We start from the raw sequence: 20,435 nt of genomic DNA, 5'->3' as shown, positions 1-20,435 counted from the left end.
CTTTCAAGCCTTTAACTAAGTCATGCTTAATCAATCTATTTAATTATTTCATTCCAACATAACCAAGCCTTCTATGCCATAACCAACCCATGCTAGACTTAGTGAACAAGCATGTAGACAATTTAGCTTCACTAGCATTGAAATCAACCAAGTATAGATTCTTATATCTAAAACCTTTGAAGATCAAGTTAGAGCCATCTATACTTATGATCTCTACATCATCTACTCCAAATATGCATTTGAATCTAAGATCACACAATTGAGCTACGGATAGCAAATTGAAGTTCAAGCTCTCTACTAGCAACACATTGGATATACTCATGTCATTAGATATTGCAATCTTACCAAGCCCTTTGACCTTACCTTTACCATTGTCACCAAATGTGATATTATTATAACCATCATTGCCATTGGTGTTGATTGAGTTCAACATTCTTGCATCACCGGTCATGTGTTGAGTGCACCCACTATCAGCACCCAATGCCTTCCTCTGATTTTATAATTGACCTACAAAAGAAGATCAATTCTTTTTAGGTACCCAAACTTGATTGGGTCCTTGAAGGTTAGTTACTAAGCTCTTTGGAACCCAAATGGCTTTCTTCTTTGAGCCCATCCATGGTTTGCCAATGAACTTAGCCTTCACACCATTTGTACCCTTAATAAGCATATAGCATGAATCAAGCTTAATAAAGGATACATTAGCATTTTTGTTCTTATTTTGCATTCTTGCTCTTTGTGACCCACTTGCTTGCAACTAGTGCAAAACCGACCATTGTTCTTTACAAAACTTGTCTTGTGAGGAGTAAAGGTCGCCTTGCCTTTCTTGGGGGTATAGCCCAATCCCTCTTTATAGAGAGAAGCTCTTTGGCTACCCAAGCATATAAGCAAGCGGTCCTCACCACCATAAGCCTTAGCTAGGTTGTGAGTGAGTTTAGTGACCTCCTTCTTGAGATTCTCATTCTCAACCACTAGTGAGGCATCACAAGTGAGACCATCACTACTAGATGAGGTAGAAGTGGAAGTGCTACAAGAAGGGTTAGTGGAAGTAATAATGATAGGTATAGATAGTGATGTATTAATTAAATCACAAGTTATACCTACATCACAAGTTTCAACATGCTTCTTTTTATCTTGTTCATTAAGCAAAATGGAATGAGCTTTTTCAAGCTTTTTGTGAGCCTTGCCAAGCTTCTCATGGGCTACCTCTAGCTTCTCATGAGTTGCTTTGAGCTCATCAAGGTCTTGCTTAAGGGCTTTTACCTCCTTATTCAAGCTCTTGCATTCCCTTCTCTTAATATCAAAGTGTTCTTTAGCATCTTCTAGCATGTCAAATAATTCGTCCTTAGTAGGTTCATCATCATCACTGTCACTATCATTTTCATGTTCATTATCATCAATATGTTCTTCATCACTTTTATCATCACAAGGATGTACCTTAGTGGCCTTAGCCATGAAGCGTGATGAAGATTCGAAGAGAGAAGGCTTCTCATTGATGGCAATGCTTGCAAGAACCTTCTTCTTGGTGGTCTTGTGATCATCATCATCATCACTTGAGGAAGCATCACTATCCCAAGTGACTACATAGGAACCACCCTTCTTCTTCTTGAAGGCCATCTTGTCCTTCTTCTCTTTCTTTTCCTTCTTGTCCTTCTTCTTGTTCTTCTTGTTGTCATCATCATTGTCACTATTGTATGGGCATTGAGTGACAAGATGATCTTTGCTTCCACACTTAAAGCACCTTCTTGACTCTTCTTTGTTCTTGGATGAAGACTTCTTTCTTCTAGCACAGTAGCCCTTCTTCACCATGAACTTGCCAAATCTCTTGACAAATAGAGACATCTTCTCATCATCATCATCATCATCATCATCATCATCATCATCATCATCATCATCATCATCATCCCATAATTCATCTTCTTCACTTGATGTTTCTTGCTTAGCTTTGCCCTTGGATGATGTGGCTTTGAATGCCACGCTCTTCTTCTTCTCATTCTTCTTCTTATCTTTTTTCTCCTTCTTTTCTTCCTTCTCATCATCATCTCTATAAGTATCATCGGTCATTATATCTCCCAACACTTGGTTTGGTGTCATGGTGTCCAAACCACTCCTTACTAGAATAGTGACCAATGTACCAAATCTTAAAGGTAAGCATCTCAAGAACTTGTGGGAGAAGTCCTTGTCCTTCACCTCTTCTCCAAGTGCTTTGAGATCATTGATAAGCACTTGAAGCCTATGAAACATCTCCGGCACACTCTCATTCTCCTTCATCTTGAAGCTTGCAAACTTTTCTTTGAGGATATATGCCTTTGCACCCTTCACGGCTTGAGTGCCCTCAAATGATTCTTCCAACTTCTTCCAAGCTTCATGTGCCATCTCAATATTCTTGATTTGCTCAAATGTTCTTTCATCAATTGCATCATGAATGGCACTTAGAGCAATATCATTGTTTTGGAGAAGCACTTCTTTGGCGGCGGTGGGATTCTCCGGATCACCAATCTCAATTTTGGTTTCTACCACCTTCCACACCTTTCTATTGATCGACTTGATATGTGTGGTCATCTTTAACTTCCAATAAGGATAATTTGTGTCATCAAATTGGGGTGGCTTCTTGGTGTTGTTGATTTGAGCCATTTTAACACCGAAGGTTGTTAAGCCTCAAATTACAGTGACCTCGGCTCTGATACTATTTGAAAGGTCCTAATGGCTAGAGGGGGGGTGAATAGCCTAATAAAAATTTCTACAACAACACTTAACAAAATGGTTAGACAATTATGAGGCGAAGCAAGTGTTGTGCTAGCCTACTCAAAATAAAAGCCACCTACCACAATTCTAGTTTAGATAGTGTCGATTCACACAAGAGGTATGACACTACCCTATGTTAGTGTGCTCTCAAAGGCTAACTAAAGAGCCACACCAACCAAGCAAGCAAGCTCTCACAATTAGTTACACTAAAGAGCTTGTCAACTAGTTTGCGATAATGTATAGAGAGTTATCAAGAAGGTTATACCGTCGTGTAGAGGAAGGAACCAATCAATCATAGGGATGAATAACAATGAAGACCAATCACCTCAGAATCAAAGAATGAACACAATGATTTTTACCGAGGTTCACTTGCTTGCCGGCAAACTACTCCTCGTTGTGGCGATTCACTCACTTAGAGGTTCACGCGTTAATTGGCTTCACACGCCAAACCCTCAATAGGGTGCTACACAACCAACACAAGATGAGGATCACACAAGCCATGAGCAATTCACTAGAGTATCTTTTGGCGCTCCACCGGGGAAAGGTCAAGAACCCCTCACAATCACCACGATCGGAGCCAGAGACAATCACCACCCTTCGCTCAACGATCCTCGCTGCTCCAAGCTATCTAGGTGGTGGCAACCACCAAGAGTAACAAGCAAAATCCGCAGTGAAACACGAACACCAAGTGCCTCTAGATGCAATCACTCAAGCAATGCACTTGGATCACTCCCAATCTCACTATGATGATGAATCAATGATGGAGATGAGTGGGAGGACTTTGGCTAGGCTCACAAGGTTGCAATGTCAATGAAAATGGCCAAAGATGTGAGCCACAGCCGGCCATGGGGCTTAAATAGAAGCCCCCACAAAATAGAGCCGTTGTACCCCTTCACTGGGCATACTGCTCTCTGACCGGATGCTCCGGTCCAACTGACCGGACCCTAGACTCAGCGTCTGGTCCACTAATGGACACCACGTGTCACTAGCTTCAAATGTTGTTCATCGGTTTTCAATGGCTATGAAGCTGACCGAACGCTCTAGCAAAACTGACCGGACGCTGGAGCCTTAGCGTCCGATCAAGTACAGTATGGGTCTAAAACCGGTTTTCCTCAACCGAACGCGTCTGGTCCACCTCGACCGGACATAGACCAGCGTCCGGTGGTAAACCCTAGCCATTGTATCGCCAAGTCAGCGTGACCGAACGCAGGCAGTTGGCGTCCGGTGCATTTGGATCCAACGTCCGATCACTTGACCAACGCTAGCATCTCCTCTGTTTTCACTTCTAACTTCTTTACCCTTGCTCCAATGTGCCAACCACCAAGTGTATCACCTTGTGCACACGTGTTAGCATATTTTCACAAATATTATCAAGGGTGTTAGCATTCTACTAGATCCTAAATGCACATGCAATGAGTTAGAGCATCCAGTGGCACTTTGATAACCGTATTCCGATACGAGTTTCACCCCTCTTAATAGTACGGCTATCAAACCTAAATGTGATTACACTCTCTAAGTGTCTTGATCACAAAAACAAAATAGCTCCTTTGGTTTATACCTTTGCCTTGAGCTTTTTGTTTTTCTCTTTCTTCTTTTCAAGTTTAAGCCCTTGATCATCGTCATGCCATCACCATTGTCACGCTATGATCTTCATAAGCTTCTCTACTTGAAGTGTGCTACCTATCTCATGATCACTTGATAAACTAGGTTAGCACTTAGGGTTTCATCAATTCTCCAAAACCAAACTACAGCTTTCACCGACGTTGCGGTTGCCAGCCCGCTCATCTCACTACTCGCCATGGTAGGTGAAAGCTCTAATTTGATTTTCGTTAATTGATGAAATTCTAAGTGCTAACCTAGTTTATCAAGATGATTATGAGATAGGTAGCACTAGGGATGAAAACAGATCGGATACGGACGGATATCACCGATATTATATTTGTTTTCATATTTCTGTCCGGATTCGGATTCGAATACGGATAGTGTCAACTATGTCGGATAGGATACGATTGGATATCGACATCATAAATATGTGATTTGAGTATTTGGATATGGATACGGTATCGGATGTTGGATATCCGGACTCGGATATGGACAGATCTCAACCCCTCTAAACGAATTCGGTTTCGAATACGGTCGGAAAATATCCGTACCATTTTCATCCCTAGGTAGCACTACTCCAAGTGATGAAGCAATGGTGAAGATCATGACAATGGTGATGGCATGATGATGGTCAAATGCTTAAACTTGGAAAAGAAGAAAGAGAAAAACAAAAGGCTCAAGGCAAAGGTATAAAAAGTAGGAGCCATTTTGTTTAGTGATCAAGACACTTAGTGAGTGTGATCACATTTAGGATAGATAGCTGTACTATTAAGAGGAGTGAAACTCATATCGAAATGTGGTTATCAAAGTGCCACTAGATGCTCTAATTCATTACATATGTATTTAGGATCTAGTGAAGTATGAACACCCTTGAAAATATTTGTGAAAATATGCTAACACATGTGCACAAGGTAATACACTTGGTGGTTAGCACATTGGAGTAAGGGTGAAGAAGTTAGAAGTGAAAACGAGTTGGTCGCGAAGACGCTAGCGTCGGTCAACTAACCGGACGCTGGGTCTGAAAGCACCGGACGCTGGCAGCTTGCGTCCGGTCAAACTAGTCGATCGGCATAGTACCTAGGGTATTACATCGGACGTTGGTCTATGTTCAGTCAAGGTGGACCAGACGCATCTAGTCGAAGAAATACGCCTTGGGGAGCGTACTGGAAACGACCGGACACTAGGGCATCAGCGTCCGATCAGTTTAGCCAGAGCGTTTGGTCAACTACGTAGCCATAGAAATCTGACGAACAATGTTTAAAGCTAGTGACACATGGCATGAATCAGTGGACCCAACACTGAGTCCAGGGTCCGGTCAATATGACCGGAGCGTCTGGTCGGCCCGCGATTTGCCCAGTGAAGGGGTATAACGGCTCTATTTGATGGGGGCTCTATTTATAGCCCCATGGCTAGCTCAAGGGATAACTCTTGCATATTTTCATTAATATAGCAACCTTGTGAGCTTAGCCAAAGTACTCCCACTCATCTCCATCATTGATCCATCATCATTGTGAGATTGGGAGAGAATCCAAGTGCATTGCTTGAGTGATTGCATCTAGTGGCACTTGGTATTCATGTTGCGCTGCAGATTTTGCTTGTTTCTCTTGGTGGTTGCCACCACCTAGATGGTTGGAGCAGTGGTGGAGGATCGGCACGAGTTGGTGATTGTTCGTGGCCATCTCCGGTGATTATAAGGGGAGTTGTACCTTCTCCGGCGAAGTGCCAAAAGGTAACTCTAGTAAATTGCTCGTGTCATTGAGTTACCTCACTTGTGTGTCGGTTCTTGCGGTGTCCTATCTTGTGGACGAGGTTTGTGAAACACCTCTTAGCCACCGAACCACCAAGTGTTGGTCGACACAACGGGGACGTAGCGTGTTGGCAAGCATGTGAACCTCGGGAGAAAACCGATTATCTCTTGTCATTTGCATTCTCTCAGTGATTGGCTTGATCTTCATCTTGTGATTGGTTCATCCCCTACACGGCGGTATAATCACCCTACTTGATTACATTCTTGCAAACTAGTTGATACAAGCTCTTTAGTGTAATTAGAATTGAGAGTTTGCTTTATTGTTTACATTCATCTAGTTGAGCTCTTTAAAGTAGCAAGTTTGTGTGCCTAAGTAATCATTGCAACTAGAATTGTTGGATAGATGGCTTGCAACCCTTGTAGAGCTAGAGCAAGTTTGCATTACGCTATTTGTCATACTAATCAAATTGCTCTAGTTGATTTGTAGATTTTTAAATAGGCTATTCACCCCCCCCTCTAGCCATATTAGGACCTTTCAAGTGGTATCGGAGCCGTGGTCACCGTTTGATTAAAGGCTTAACAACCTCGGTGTCAAATTATGGCTTAAGTTGTGTTCAACCATGTGGGGGGCAAACCACCATTCTTTGATGGCACATGCTATAGTTATTAGAAGAGAAAGATGAGGATGTATCTTGGTTCAATCAATGATCAAGTATGGGAAGTGATCGAGAATGACTATGCTATCATCGATCCCAATAATCCAACCAATCAAGATAAGATCAACAAGCAATGCAATACAATGGCTCTCAACACCATATACAATGCCATTGATTCCAAGGTGTTTGAGCAAATCAAGGATTGTGATAGAGCAAATGAGGTGTGGAAGAGATTGGAGGAAACATATGAAGGCACACCAATGGTGAAGAGTGCCAAGTTGTATATCCTCAAGGATAAATTGACAAGCTTCAAGATGAAGGAAGATGAGAGCATTCTGGAGATGTTCCATCGATTGCAAGTCATTGTCAATGACTTGAAGGTATTGGGAGAGAAGATCAAGGATGATGATGTCTCCCATCGATTCTTGATGTGCTTACCTCTAAGATTTAAGATGTTAAGATTGCTCATCATAAGAGGAGGATTGAAGGACATTACCCCCAACCAAGTACTAGGTGATGTCATGACATAAGAGATATACCATGTGGAAAGGGAGGGGGATGACAAGGAGGACAAGAAGGAAGAAGAGGATAAGAAGAAGAAAAGCATAACATTCAAGGCTAGTTCATCATCATACAAAAACAAGGGTAAGTCCAAGAAAGAATCAAGTGATGATGAAGATCTAAGTGATATTGATGATGAGGCTATGGCCCTCTTTATGCGCAAGATGGGCAAGTTCATGAAGAAGAAGGGCTATGGTGTAAGAAAGAGAAGAGATCACACCAAGAAGAAAGAGTATGTGAGAAGATGCTACAATTGCAAGAGCCCCGATCATGTAGTAGCAAATTGTCCATACAATAGTGACAATGATGAGGATGAGAAGAAGAAGCACAAGGAGGATAAGAAAGAAAAGAAGGAGAAGAAAGAAAAGAGAATGACCTTCCAAAAGAAGAAGAAGGGTGGAGGTTATGTAGTCACTTGGGATAGTGATGGCTCATCGAATAGTGATGACTCTAGTGATGATGACAAAAAGTCTATCAAGAGAGCACTAGCAAGCATCGCCATCAACAACAAGCCCTCCATCTTCGACACACCATCAACATGCTTCATGGCAAAGCCTACCAAGGTAAAATATGATTAGAGCGATGATGATGAATGTGAAAGTGACTCTTGTAGGAATGACAATGATGATGATGATGATAATGAGGAGTACTCCAAGGAGGAGCTCTTGGACATGTGTGAGCAAGTGCACACTTGCAATGAGATGAAGAGAAAGGAGTGCAAAGAATTGCGTAAGAAATTAAAATCTCTTGAGCAATCCTTTGATGAGCTAAATGTCACTCATAAGAGGCTAATGGAAGCCCATGAGAAGCTTGGCAAAACTCACTCTAAGCTTGAAAAAGCTCACTCCTCTCTCATTGAGCAAGTCAAGAAGGAGGAGGCCAAGAAGGAGCAAGTGATAATTACATATGATGTGGGACTAACATGTGATATTATTGATGATTCTTTTATGCCCACTATAGTTGCTCCCACTAACTCTTCTTATAGCACTACCACTTCTACTCCACCTATGAATGATACATCACTAATGGTGGAAAATGAGAACCACAAGAAGGAGGTAAATGAGCTCACTCGTGCCTTAGGTAATGCCTATGGTGGAGAAGCCCACTTGCTAAAGTGCTTGGGTAGCCAAAGATTTTCTCTCAATAAAGAGGGATTAGGCTATAACCCCAAGAAAGGCAAGGTGGCCTTTGTCACTCCCAAAGCTAGCTTTGTGAAGGGCAATGGTTGATTTTGCAATAGATGCAAGCAAGTTGGGCATATAGAGCAAAATTGCAAAACTAATAAGAACAAGCTACCTAATGTATCCTCAATTAAATTTGATTCTTGTTACATGCTTTATAAGGGTGCCAATGGTGTGAAGGCTAAGTTCATTGGTATACCAATTGTGGGTCCAAAGAAGAAGGCCATTTGGATACCAAAGACCTTGGTGACTAACCTACAAGGACCCAAGCAAGTTTGGGTACCTAAAAAGAATTGATCTTCTTTTGTAGGTAAATTATAAAGCCGGAGGAAGGCATTGGGTGCTTGATAGTGGGTGCACACAACACATGACCGGTGATTCAAGAATGTTCAATTCAATCAATGAAAGTAAGAGCAATGAGATTGATAGTATCATATTTGGTGACAATGGCAAAGGCAAGGTCAAATGGCTTGGTAAGATTGCAATATCCAATGACTTGAGCATTTCCAATGTGCTACTAGTAGAGAGCTTGAACTTCAACCTATTGTCGGTAGCTCAATTGTGTGATCTTAGTTTCAAGTGCATTTTTGGTGTGGATGATGTAGAGATCATAAGTGTAGATGGCTCTAACTTGATATTCAAAGGATTTAGATATGAGAATCTATACTTAGTTGATTTCAATGCTAGAGAAGCTCAATTGTCAACATGTTTGATCACTAAGTTTAGCATGGGTTGGTTATGGCATAGAAGGCTTGGTCATGTTGGAATGAAACAATTGAACAAGTTGATTAAGCATGACTTAGTTAGAGGCTTGAAAGATGTCACATTTGAGAAGGATAAGTTATGTAGTGCATGTCAAGCCGGAAAGCAAGTTGGTAACACACATCCTAAGAAGAGCATGATGAGCACATCTAAGGCATTTGAGTTGATGCACATGGATTTGTTTAGACCAACCACATACACTAGCATTGGTGGAAACAAATATGGATTTGTGATTGTGGATGATTTCACTAGATACACATGGGTGTTCTTTCTTGTTGATAAGAGTGATATGTTTGCTACATTCAAATCATTTGTCAAAGGCATTCACAATGAGTTTGAAACAACAATCAAGAAAGTTAGAAGTGATAATGGTAGTGAATTCAAGAACACTAGAGTTGATGAGTTATGTGATGAATTTAGAATTAGACATCAATTCTTGGCCAAGTATACTCCTCAATCAAATGGGCTAGTTGAAAGAAAGAATAGAACCTTAATTGATATGGCAAGATCAATGTTGAGTGAGTATAATGTGAGTCATTCATTTTGGGCCAAAGCAATCAACACGGCTTGCTACTATAGCAACCGACTCTATTATCACCCCATGATGGAGAAGACACCTTATGAGCTATTGAATGGAAGAAAACCCAACATAACATACTTTCGGGTTTTTAGTTGTAAATGCTATATATTGAAGAAAGGCACTAGATTGAGCAAGTTTGAAAAGAAATGTGATGAAGGGTTTTTGCTTGGTTACTCCACTACTAGCAAGGTTTATAGAGTATGGAATTTGGCTAGTGGTACTCTAGAGGAGGTTCATGATGTGGAATTTGATGAAACAAATGGTTCCCAAAAGGAAGAAGAGAATCTAGATGATGTAAGAGGCACTCAATTGGTCAATGCAATGAAGAACATGGACATTGGTGAGTTAAGGCCTAGAGAGGTGATTGATGTTAAAGATGACAAGAATCAAGTGCTCTCTAACTCAAACGTGCAAGCTAGTGGTTCTCATGATCAAATACAAGCAAGCACTATTAATGGCAATGTGCAAGATCAACAAATGGCTAGTTCATCATCTCAACCAAGTGATCAATCAAATGCTAGCAATCAAGTGTAAGTGCTTCAACAAACCAATGTTGTAAGAGATCATCCAATGGACATAATCATTGGTGATATTTCAAGAGGTGTGCAAACAAGATCAAGATTGGCTTCATTTTATGAGCATTTCTCATTTGTGTCATCCATTAAACCCAAGAAGATAGATGAAGCTTTGAGGGATGTTGATTGGATCAATGCTATGCATGAAGAGCTAAACAACTTCACAATAAATCATGTATGGGATTTAGTTGAGAGGCCTAAGGATCATAATGTGATTGGAACTAAGTGGGTCTTTCAGAACAAGCAAGATCAAAATGGGATAGTAATAAGGAACAAAGCAAGATTAGTGGCTCAAGGTTACACTCAAGTTGAAGGCCTTGACTTTGGAGAAACATATGCCCCGGTTGTAAGATTGGAAGCAATTAGGATCTTGCTAGCTTATGCTTGTGCCCACAACATCAAGTTGTACCAAATGGATGTGAAAAGTGCATTTCTAAATGGGTACATCAATGAACTTATGTATGTTGAGCAACCTCCCAGTTTCAAAGATGAGAAGAAACCCAACCATGTCTACAAGTTGAGAAAGGCTTTGTATGAATTGAAACAAGCACCTAGAGCATGGTATGAGAGATTGAGAGATTTCCTACTCTCTAAGGGATTCAAGATGGGAAAGGTTGACACCACTCTCTTTATCAAGAAGCTTGGAAATGACTTATTTGTAATGCAAATCTATGTTGATGATATTATATTTGGATCAATAAATCAAGAATTTTGTGAGGAGTTTGGCAAGATGATGGCAAGTGAGTTTGAGATGTCTATGATTGGAGAACTTAGTTACTTCCTTAGTCTTTAAATCAAGCAAATGAAGAATGGCACATTTATGAGTCAAGGCAAGTATATCAAGGACATGCTCAAGAAGTTTAAAATGGATGAGAGTAAATCTATTAGTACACCAATGGAAATAAGTGGAAGCTTGGATAGTGATGCAAGTGGCAACATGGTAGATCAAAAGATGTATCGGTCTATGATTGGAAGTCTACTCTATGTGACCGCATCAAGGCTGGATGTGATGTTTAGTGTATGCATGTGTGCTAGATTTCAAGCCTCACCAAGAGAAAGTCATTTGAAGGCAACCAAGAGAATATTGAGGTACTTAAAGCATACACAACATGTTGGATTATGGTATCCCAAAGGAGCAAGATTTGAGTTGATTGGATATTCGGACTCCGATTATGCAGGATGCAAAGTTAAGAGAAAGAGCACATCGGGCACATGTCAACTATTGGAAAGATCACTTGTATCTTGGTTATCAAAGAAGCAAAATAGTGTAGCACTTTCAACCGCCGAAGCGGAGTACATTTCAGCCGGTAGTTGTTGTGCTCAATTACTTTGGATGAAGGCTACTTTGAGTGACTTTGAAATCAAGTTCAAGCAAGTGCCATTGCTATGTGACAATGAAAGTGCCGTAAAGCTCACCAACAAACCAGTTCAACACTCAAGAACAAAGCATATAGATGTTCATCATCACTTTATAAGAGATCACCAACAAAAAGGAGACATTTGCATTGATAGTGTAGGCACCAAAGATCAACTTGCCAACATATTCACCAAGCCACTTGATGAGAAGAGGTTTTGCAAGCTAAGGAATGAATTGAACATACTTGACTTCTCCAATATGAGTTGATGCACCCCCACTATATGACATACCTCTCCTTCGAGCCAAGCAAGGTAAAGTTATTAACATGTCATCCATCCATTGCTAAGAACTTATTTAGTGCATCTAGTCATTCCTATCATGTCTTAGGCTCATTCATGAAAATCAAATGAATTTGATGCTTGTATGGTACCACTATTGCTTATATGTTTGAAATGGTCTAGTGGTAGCATATGACATGTTTGTGGGCTTATAAACCTAGTGTTTGATTTAGAAAATGAGCTATGAGTGTTTAATTCAACATGGTACAAGATAACCCTTATTTAGAGGTGTGAATAAGCTTGTCCTTAGATCAAACCGAGTTAAATATCTTAAGCAAGTAATCTAGATTGAACTAAATTGGGAAAATGATCCCCATTTTGCGTGATTTCACCCCAACATATCCATAATTTGAGGCCACCTTTTGTGCAAATTATTGACATTAATAATCCTACCCTATCTATACTTTAAGCCTTTGTGGTCATTGATGACAAAGGGGGAGAAATAGTGTACAAAGATAGTGAAACAAAGGGGGAGAGATAATATATGACAAAAGAAGGGGATCAATTAAAATTTTGAGCATACAAATAGGGGGAGCAAGCTCATAAACTTGTATGGTGCATTTGAATGAGCATTACATATGTTTGCTTGCATAGCATAAATTTTAATTTCAAATATCCATGCTTGTGTGGTGTATGCTAGTTGTAGGTTTGAATGTTGAAATAAAAAACTAGCATGCATAGGCTAAATAACTAGACTTATGTTCTTTCTATAGAAACTAGACCCTTTCATATAATATTGATCTCATGGGGTATTCTAGTTTTTGTATATGTCTAGTTACTAATGGTGCTAAGGATGGTATATTGGTGCACTCCGATTGGTATCATGCTTCAAAGGTCCATCTCTTATACCTTAGCATCATTTGGTAGAAATTGACTCCTATATTTTCTATCTAATCATATGTGCAAAGCTACAATCCAAACTCTTAGCACACATGTAGGGGAAGCAATTGCTACCATTTGAAGTTCATGAAACTTGTCCATATTCTTTACACATGGTAAATATGCTTGGGCAAGCAACATGGATTCAAATGAACTTTAATTCATATCTTTGTATAAGGGTTGTCATCAATTACCAAAAAGGGGGAGATTGAAAGCTCTAGTTTGGTTTTGGTTAATTGATGAAACCCTAAGTGCTAACCTAGTTTATCAAGATGATTATGAGATAGGTAGCACTACTCCAAGTGATGAAGCAATGGTGAAGACCATGACAATAGTGATGGCATGATGATGGTCAAATGCTTAAACTTGGAAAAGAAAAAAGAGAAAAACAAAAGGCTCAAGGCAAAGGTATAAAAAGTATGAGCCATTTTGTTTAGTGATCAAGACACTTAGTGAATGTGATCATATTTAGGATAGATAGCCGTACTATTAAGAGGAGTGAAACTCGTATCGAAATGTGGTTATCAAAGTGCCACTAGATGCTCTAATTCATTGCATATGTATTTAGGATCTAGTGAAGTATGAACACCCTTGAAAATGTTTGTGAAAATACGCTAACACATGTGCACAAGGTAATACACTTGGTGGTTCGCACATTGGAGCAAGGGTGAAGAAATTAGAAGTGAAAACGAGTTGGTCGCGAAGACGTTGGCGTCGGTTAACTAACCAGACGCTGGGTCTGAAAGCACCGGACGCTGGCAGCTTGCGTCCGATCAAACTGGTCGGTCGGCACAGTACCTAGGGTATTGCACCGGACGCTGGTCTATGTCTGGTCAAGGTGGACCAGACGCATCCGGTCGAAGAAATATGCCTCGGGGAGCTTACTGGAAACGACCGGACACTGGGGCATCAGCGTCCGGTCAGTTTAGCCGGAGCGTCCGGTCAACTATGTAGCCGTAGAAATCTAACGAACAATGTTTGAAGCTAGTGACACGTGGCATGAATCAGTGGACCGGACACTGAGTCCAGGGTCCGGTCAATATGACCGGAGCGTCTGGTCGGCCCGCGATTTGCCCAGTGAAGGGGTATAATGGCTCTATTTGATGGGGGCTCTATTTATAGCCCGATGGCCGGCTCAAGGGATAACTCTTGCATATTTTCATTGACATAGCAACCTTGTGAGCTTAGCCAAAGTACTCCCACTCATCTCCATCATTGATCCATCATCATTGTAAGATTGGGAGAGAATCCAAGTGCATTGCTTGAGTGATTGCATCTAGTGGCACTTGGTATTCGTGTTGCGCTGTAGATTTCGCTTGTTTCTCTTAGTGGTTGCCACCACCTAGACGGTTGGAGCAGCAGTGGAGGATCAGCACGAGTTGGTGATTGTTCGTGGCCATCTCCGGTGATTGTAAGGGGAGTTGTACCTTCCCCAGCGGAGTGCCGAAAGGTAACTCTAGTAAATTGCTCATGTCATTGAGTTACCTCACTTGTGGGTCGGTTCTTGCGGTGTCCTATCGTGTGGACGAGATTTGTGAAACACCTCTTAGCCGCTGAACCACCAAGTGTTGGTCGACACAACGGGGACGTAGCGTATTGACAAGCACGTGAACCTCGGGAGAAAATCGATTGTCTCTTGTCATTTGCATTCTCCCGGTGATTGGCTTGATCTTCATCTTGTGATTGGTTCATCCCCTACGCGGCGGTATAATCACCCTACTTGATTACATTCTTGCAAACTAGTTGATACAAGCTCTTTAGTGTAATTAGAATTGAGAGTTTGCTTTATTGTTTACATTCATCTAGTTGAGCTATTTAGAGTAGCAAGTTTGTGTGCCTAAGTAATCATTGTAACTAGAATTGTTGGATAGGTGGCTTGCAACCCTTGTAGAGCTAGAGCAAGTTTGCATTACGCTATTTGTCATACTAATCAAATTGCTCTAGTTGATTTGTAGATTTTTAAATAGGCTATTCACCCCCCTCTAGCTATATTGGGACCTTTCAGTAGGCGTCTGCTCTAGCGAGACCATGCAGGTCCACATCTAGCTAGGCGGGGCATCCTTACTGGCCCTTCTAGACTCAGGCTCCACCCACGACTTCGTCTCCGAGGAAGCAACGACACACACCTCCCTCAAGCTCTGACCCCGCGGCAACATGAAGGTCATGGTGGCGAATGGGGAATGGGTGTCGTGCCCCGGCGTCTACCATGTTGTTTCCTTCTCCCTCGCCGGCGAACCATTCTCCACCGACTTCTTTGCACTACCTCTGGCCAGTTATGACGTCGTCCTCGGCACCGAGTGGCTGGCCTCCCTTGGCCCAATCCTCTAGGATTTCGATGCACTCACCATGTCCTTCTGGCACCGAGATCACAGGGTGTGCTGGACAGGCATCACCGAGGGCACTGGCCCCTTTCTACGAACATACAGCGTGGCTGATCTCCTGCTAGCCCTACTGGACGATCGCCCCCGTCAGTGGCTGCGCTGGCTACCGTGGGTGGAATACATCTACAACACCGCCTTTCAATCCACGCTCAAGACCATGCCATTCTAGCTCATCTACGGTCGTGAGCCACCCTCCACCCGCTCCTATGAGCCAGGCGAAACCTGGGTGGCTGCGGTGGCCAAGACCATGGCGAAACACGATGATATGCTGGCTGATGCCCGGGCTCGACTAGAGCAAGCTCAGGACGTCTACAAGCGGTTCTACAACAAGCATCACCACGACATTCACTATAGCGTGGGGGATTGGGTCTGGATTCGTCTCCGGCATCATGCCTCAGCCTCCCTCCATGGCGTCACCTAAGGGAAGTTGCGGCCCTAGTACTATGGGCCATACCACATCTCTGCCATCATCAACGACATCGCCTACTGCCTCGAGTTCCCTCCCCACGCCCGACTACACGATGTCTTCCACGTTGGGCTCCTGAAGAAGTTCATGGGCACTCCCTCGGCCATCTCCCAGCTCTGCCTCCTATGCATCATGGTGCCACATAGCCGGTTCTAGAACACGCCTCATGCACCAGGCTGGCCCGAGGCATCAGCCAAATCCTGATACATTGGCAAGGCGAGCCCTCAGCCTTCGCTACCTGAGAGGACATTGATAGCTTCACCAAGCGTTACCCAAGCTTCTAGCTCGAGGACAAGCTGCTCGTCGAGGAAGGGGTAGATGTCATGTGGGGGCGCCAATATCAAAGGCGCTCCAAGGCTTGAGACGTAGCCAGGGCAGTCTCTAAGGGGGCACCATCTGTAGTTAATGACAATTAGTAGTCTGGGGAAAGGATAGAATTAATGAAAGATTAAGGATGATTAATGGGGAGAGAACAATGGAGCTTGTGGCTGGCGCCTAGGGGCTGGGCAGTCCTATATATATCCTATAATCATCTTATTAGAGGAGAATCAAGAAAGAAGTTATCTCCTAATCTACCTCTGCCGCTCTTAATCTCATCCCCTTCAACATAGGGCATCCAGGGGATAAACCCCACACCATTACCAACCCAAGCTACGAGCTTCGTAGTCAAGGGCCTGCTACCTTAAGCACCGACGCCCTTGACACACACACACACTACCTACCACAGCTAGAAAAAGATAAGCCTAAAGTAAGGCCCACAAATAGCCCAAAATAAAGCCCATAAAAAATAACCACTCACACATATACAGCAACTCACGCACGCACGCGCGCACACACACAAGAGAGAGAGAAAGAGAGAAACACACGTACCAGCCTAATAATCTCTGTTCTCCCTCTACCATGGACAAATCAGATCAATTGCTAGATGACAAGACTATAATATGATAGGACTCATGAACCATACACGCTGGAAGTTGCGGACAAAACCAGTAGCTAATTGCACATGCACCTAGCGTGAAATTGCAAGCTCAAAATAAAAAAGGACGCACCCAGTGCAGAGAGCTCCCGCTCTGTGCGGGGTCTGGGGAAGGGTGTCAGTGGCAAGTCTTACCCTCGCCTGTGCAATACGAGAATTCCGTGACTCGAACCCGGGACCTTCTGGTCATAGGCGGTAAGACTCTACCGCTTGCATGGATCAAAAAATCACCATGCGCAAGATGGCTACAAAACAGTCGTACCAGATAATTAAAAATGCTTAAAAATGCATACAGTTTCAACTCAAGACACACTAGAATGTCACCCTATCCACCTGGTGGTAGCAAACAGAGCTATTCAACCAATTGCTAATAGTTCTAGTATACAGTTGCAACTCCACATGCAACTAAATGTATTATATGTCAAATGCACTCCCAAAAACACAAATTAGTCTAGAAAATGGATCTATATTTGATTGAACTTGGTCCAACTTCAACAGGTGAGACTAGGATAATCATGTGCCAATTTCTTCAAAATGCACAATGGTGGACAAACAAAATCAAGCCTTTGCACTCCACTAATATCTAGCACTTAAATCCAAGTTATGATTCTAAGAACTAAAAAACCAATCTAGATACAAACACAAGTGGATCTAATGAACCACAAATGAAACAACATGCAACAAGAGTCAAGATAATCTAAAAAAGCAGTATTCTACAATATACACTATATATAAAAACAAGTATACCTTCGTCCCAACCATTTCAACCAGTTGACAACCGTTCCAGTTGCCTTTGACTTGAACTCTAGCAAGGTCTCCTCAGGCACCAGCAATAGCAAATAGACTGCACAAAAAGGAAAATGGCATCAGAGAAAGCATAGCATTGCGAAACAAATGAAAAGGTACAACACAATCTGCAAAGACAAACATCAGTCCTAAATCCAAAGCTATGAGTAAGCAGGAAGACACACACACATATATATCCTTGTTGTCAGGCGTTTTGGCTTTGACACATGGGACAGCAAAAATCCCCAAATTGAACATGCGTCCTGGCCTACAATCCCCAAATTAAACCTACAAATTGACAAAACCAAATCTTTATAGACCACAATTACAAAGCAACAGATTAATTGAACCACAAATTGATTGGGATCAAGAACACTGCATAAAACTTGAAACAGAACAAGAAAATCCAAATTATATGAACAACTCTAGTCCAAACTGAAAATTTGAGCATTAAACAGAGATAGGGAGATTTAACTTTTTACCATTATAACAATCGGCACCTCCTGAGATCTCACTTTAATGGCTAGCAATACAAATTTAGCACGCAACGAAGAGAAGAGATACAAAATTGCCACTTTTGCACTCATGGCACGCCAACGCGTCAGTCCGGGTGGGATCCGAGGCAGCATGGGGGTGGCAAATGACCGTGGCTGCCCCTGCCCTCTACTGCGTCTTCTTCCTTAAAATCCCCTGCATTCTCAAAAAAAAGAAGACGATGGTGGACATAGTGGCTGCTCGAGACCCGGACAGAGCTTGCCGGCGCGGGCGCGCTCGGCACCGACGGCAAGGGCGAGCTCTACTCGCGCTGTACGCGCACGCAAGGCCTTGGCAGAGGCGAGCACGACCTCTACTCGAGCTCCAACCATGGGGGAGGGGCGAGCTCGGACCTGGCGCCCATGGCGAGCTTGATGCTAGTGGCCATGGGGAGCTCGGCCCCGGTCATGGCGAGCTCGTCCCCCGACGCAGGCTGCCCCGACGAGCTCATCTCCGGCACAGACTGCCGCAGCAAGGTCAGCCCCAGTGTCCAAGGCATGTGCGAGCTCGGTCCTGGTGGCCATGGTGAGAGTAGCACGGCCACAGGCGAGCTCGGCCAAGGTGAGCTCAGCGCCGACGCAGACGGCCCCAGCGGCCATGGCGAGCTCGACGCCGATGGCCATGGGGAGCTCGGCCCCGGTCATGGTGAGCTCGTCCCCCGACGCAGGCTACCCCGGTGAGCTCATCCCTGGCACAGACTGCCCCAGCGAGGTCAGCCCCAGTGTCTAAGGCGTGGGCGAGCTCGGTCCTAGTGGCCATGGCGAGCTCAGCACTGTCGTGGGCAAGCTCGGCCCTGGCGGCCATGGGGAGCGACGTAGATTGCCCCGGTGAGCTTGGCCCCAGCTGCCATGGCGAGATCGGCGTCGGTGGCCATGGGGAGCTCACCCCGGCCATGACGTAGCAGAGGGTAGGGTTAGCCGCGGTCATTTGCCACCCCATGCTGCCTCGCATCCCACCTGGACTGACGCGCTAGCGTGCCACGAATGCAAAAGTGGCAATTTTGTATCTCTTCTCTTCGTTGCGTGCCAAATTCGTATTGTCGTCCGTTAAAGTGAGATCTCGAGAGGCGCCGATTGTTATAATGATAAAAAGTTAAATCTCTCACAGAGATATACACTTATTAGCAAATAACTAAGAATGTAAAAGTTCAAAACATAAGTAAGGCGACCAAGCTAAAAAGCAAATAGCCTAAATCAAAGCTGACCCTGAAACCACAAGCCAAACATCATCAGCTCATAAAATCATCAACATTACACCTCTTTACTCTTTTGGTCCCTAAAAACAAAAAAAAAAACAAAAGAACACCAGACAAAGCTGAGAGCACACCAATAAATATAAAAAACAAAGGTGCATGTAGCATTGTGTTAAGCATATTCAGTTAATAAACGAAATAAACAGTAGAAACCCAGTTGGAAATTTGCCAAACAACGGTGCAATAGTGCACTGGAACCTGTAACCTGTCATCAAATAATTGACATCCAATTAGAAATGGGCAAATTATCAAACATCAAACTAAAAATGGGTAGGCTAAAGACCCTTTTAGCAGTTATTGTCATAGCACCAAGCTGCAGGAGATTCCCTAACCCAGCCTCGCTACAAATCACACACCTACTCAAGCAGAAATATAACAGACTCGATACTACCCACATCATAGATCCACATAAACTTGGAGCACACCGCACGAATTAGGGATCTGAGCATCAATTTTTTTTTTGGCACAGTTCAGGGGAGAGTGAGAAGGCGTGAGTACCTGCAGAATCTGATGAATCACGCACAAAAACCTAAATAATGAAGTGTCTGATCAGTAGAAGGCTGCAAAACAAATGGAGTAAATGATGCCTGCATATAAGGAAAAAGAAAAAACGACATATTCAGATAACACCCAGAAAATCGAACAAGGCCAGCAATCTGCATACCGGATCTGGGTCAGGGGAGGTGAAGAATCAATAGTGAGCAAAATGCATACAGAGAAAATCAAAACAACGAAATCCGAAATCTCGATCTAGGCCTTGGTGGTCAGCGAACAGGGACTAGAGGAGAGACGCTCCTTGCAGCTATTAGCAAACGCATCTGCATCTGTAAGACCAAGAAAAGGAGGATGAGCGGGTGTGCTGGAGATTGAGAGAAAGAGAGATAGAGATGACAGATGAGTGAGATACTCCCTGCCTCCCAAAATATTTGTGGCTTTCACTTATTTAAAAATAACTTTGACAAAATATATATTAAAAAATATTAATATTTATTATATATATAATTAGTATTATTGAAAAAAATTAAATTTAATTTTTTAATAAACTTATTTACATATTTTC

This window comes from Miscanthus floridulus, chromosome 1, assembly GCF_019320115.1.
Source record: "Miscanthus floridulus cultivar M001 chromosome 1, ASM1932011v1, whole genome shotgun sequence".
NCBI classification, from domain to species: domain Eukaryota; kingdom Viridiplantae; phylum Streptophyta; class Magnoliopsida; order Poales; family Poaceae; genus Miscanthus; species Miscanthus floridulus.
Note: the sequence above shows the minus strand (reverse complement) of the source record.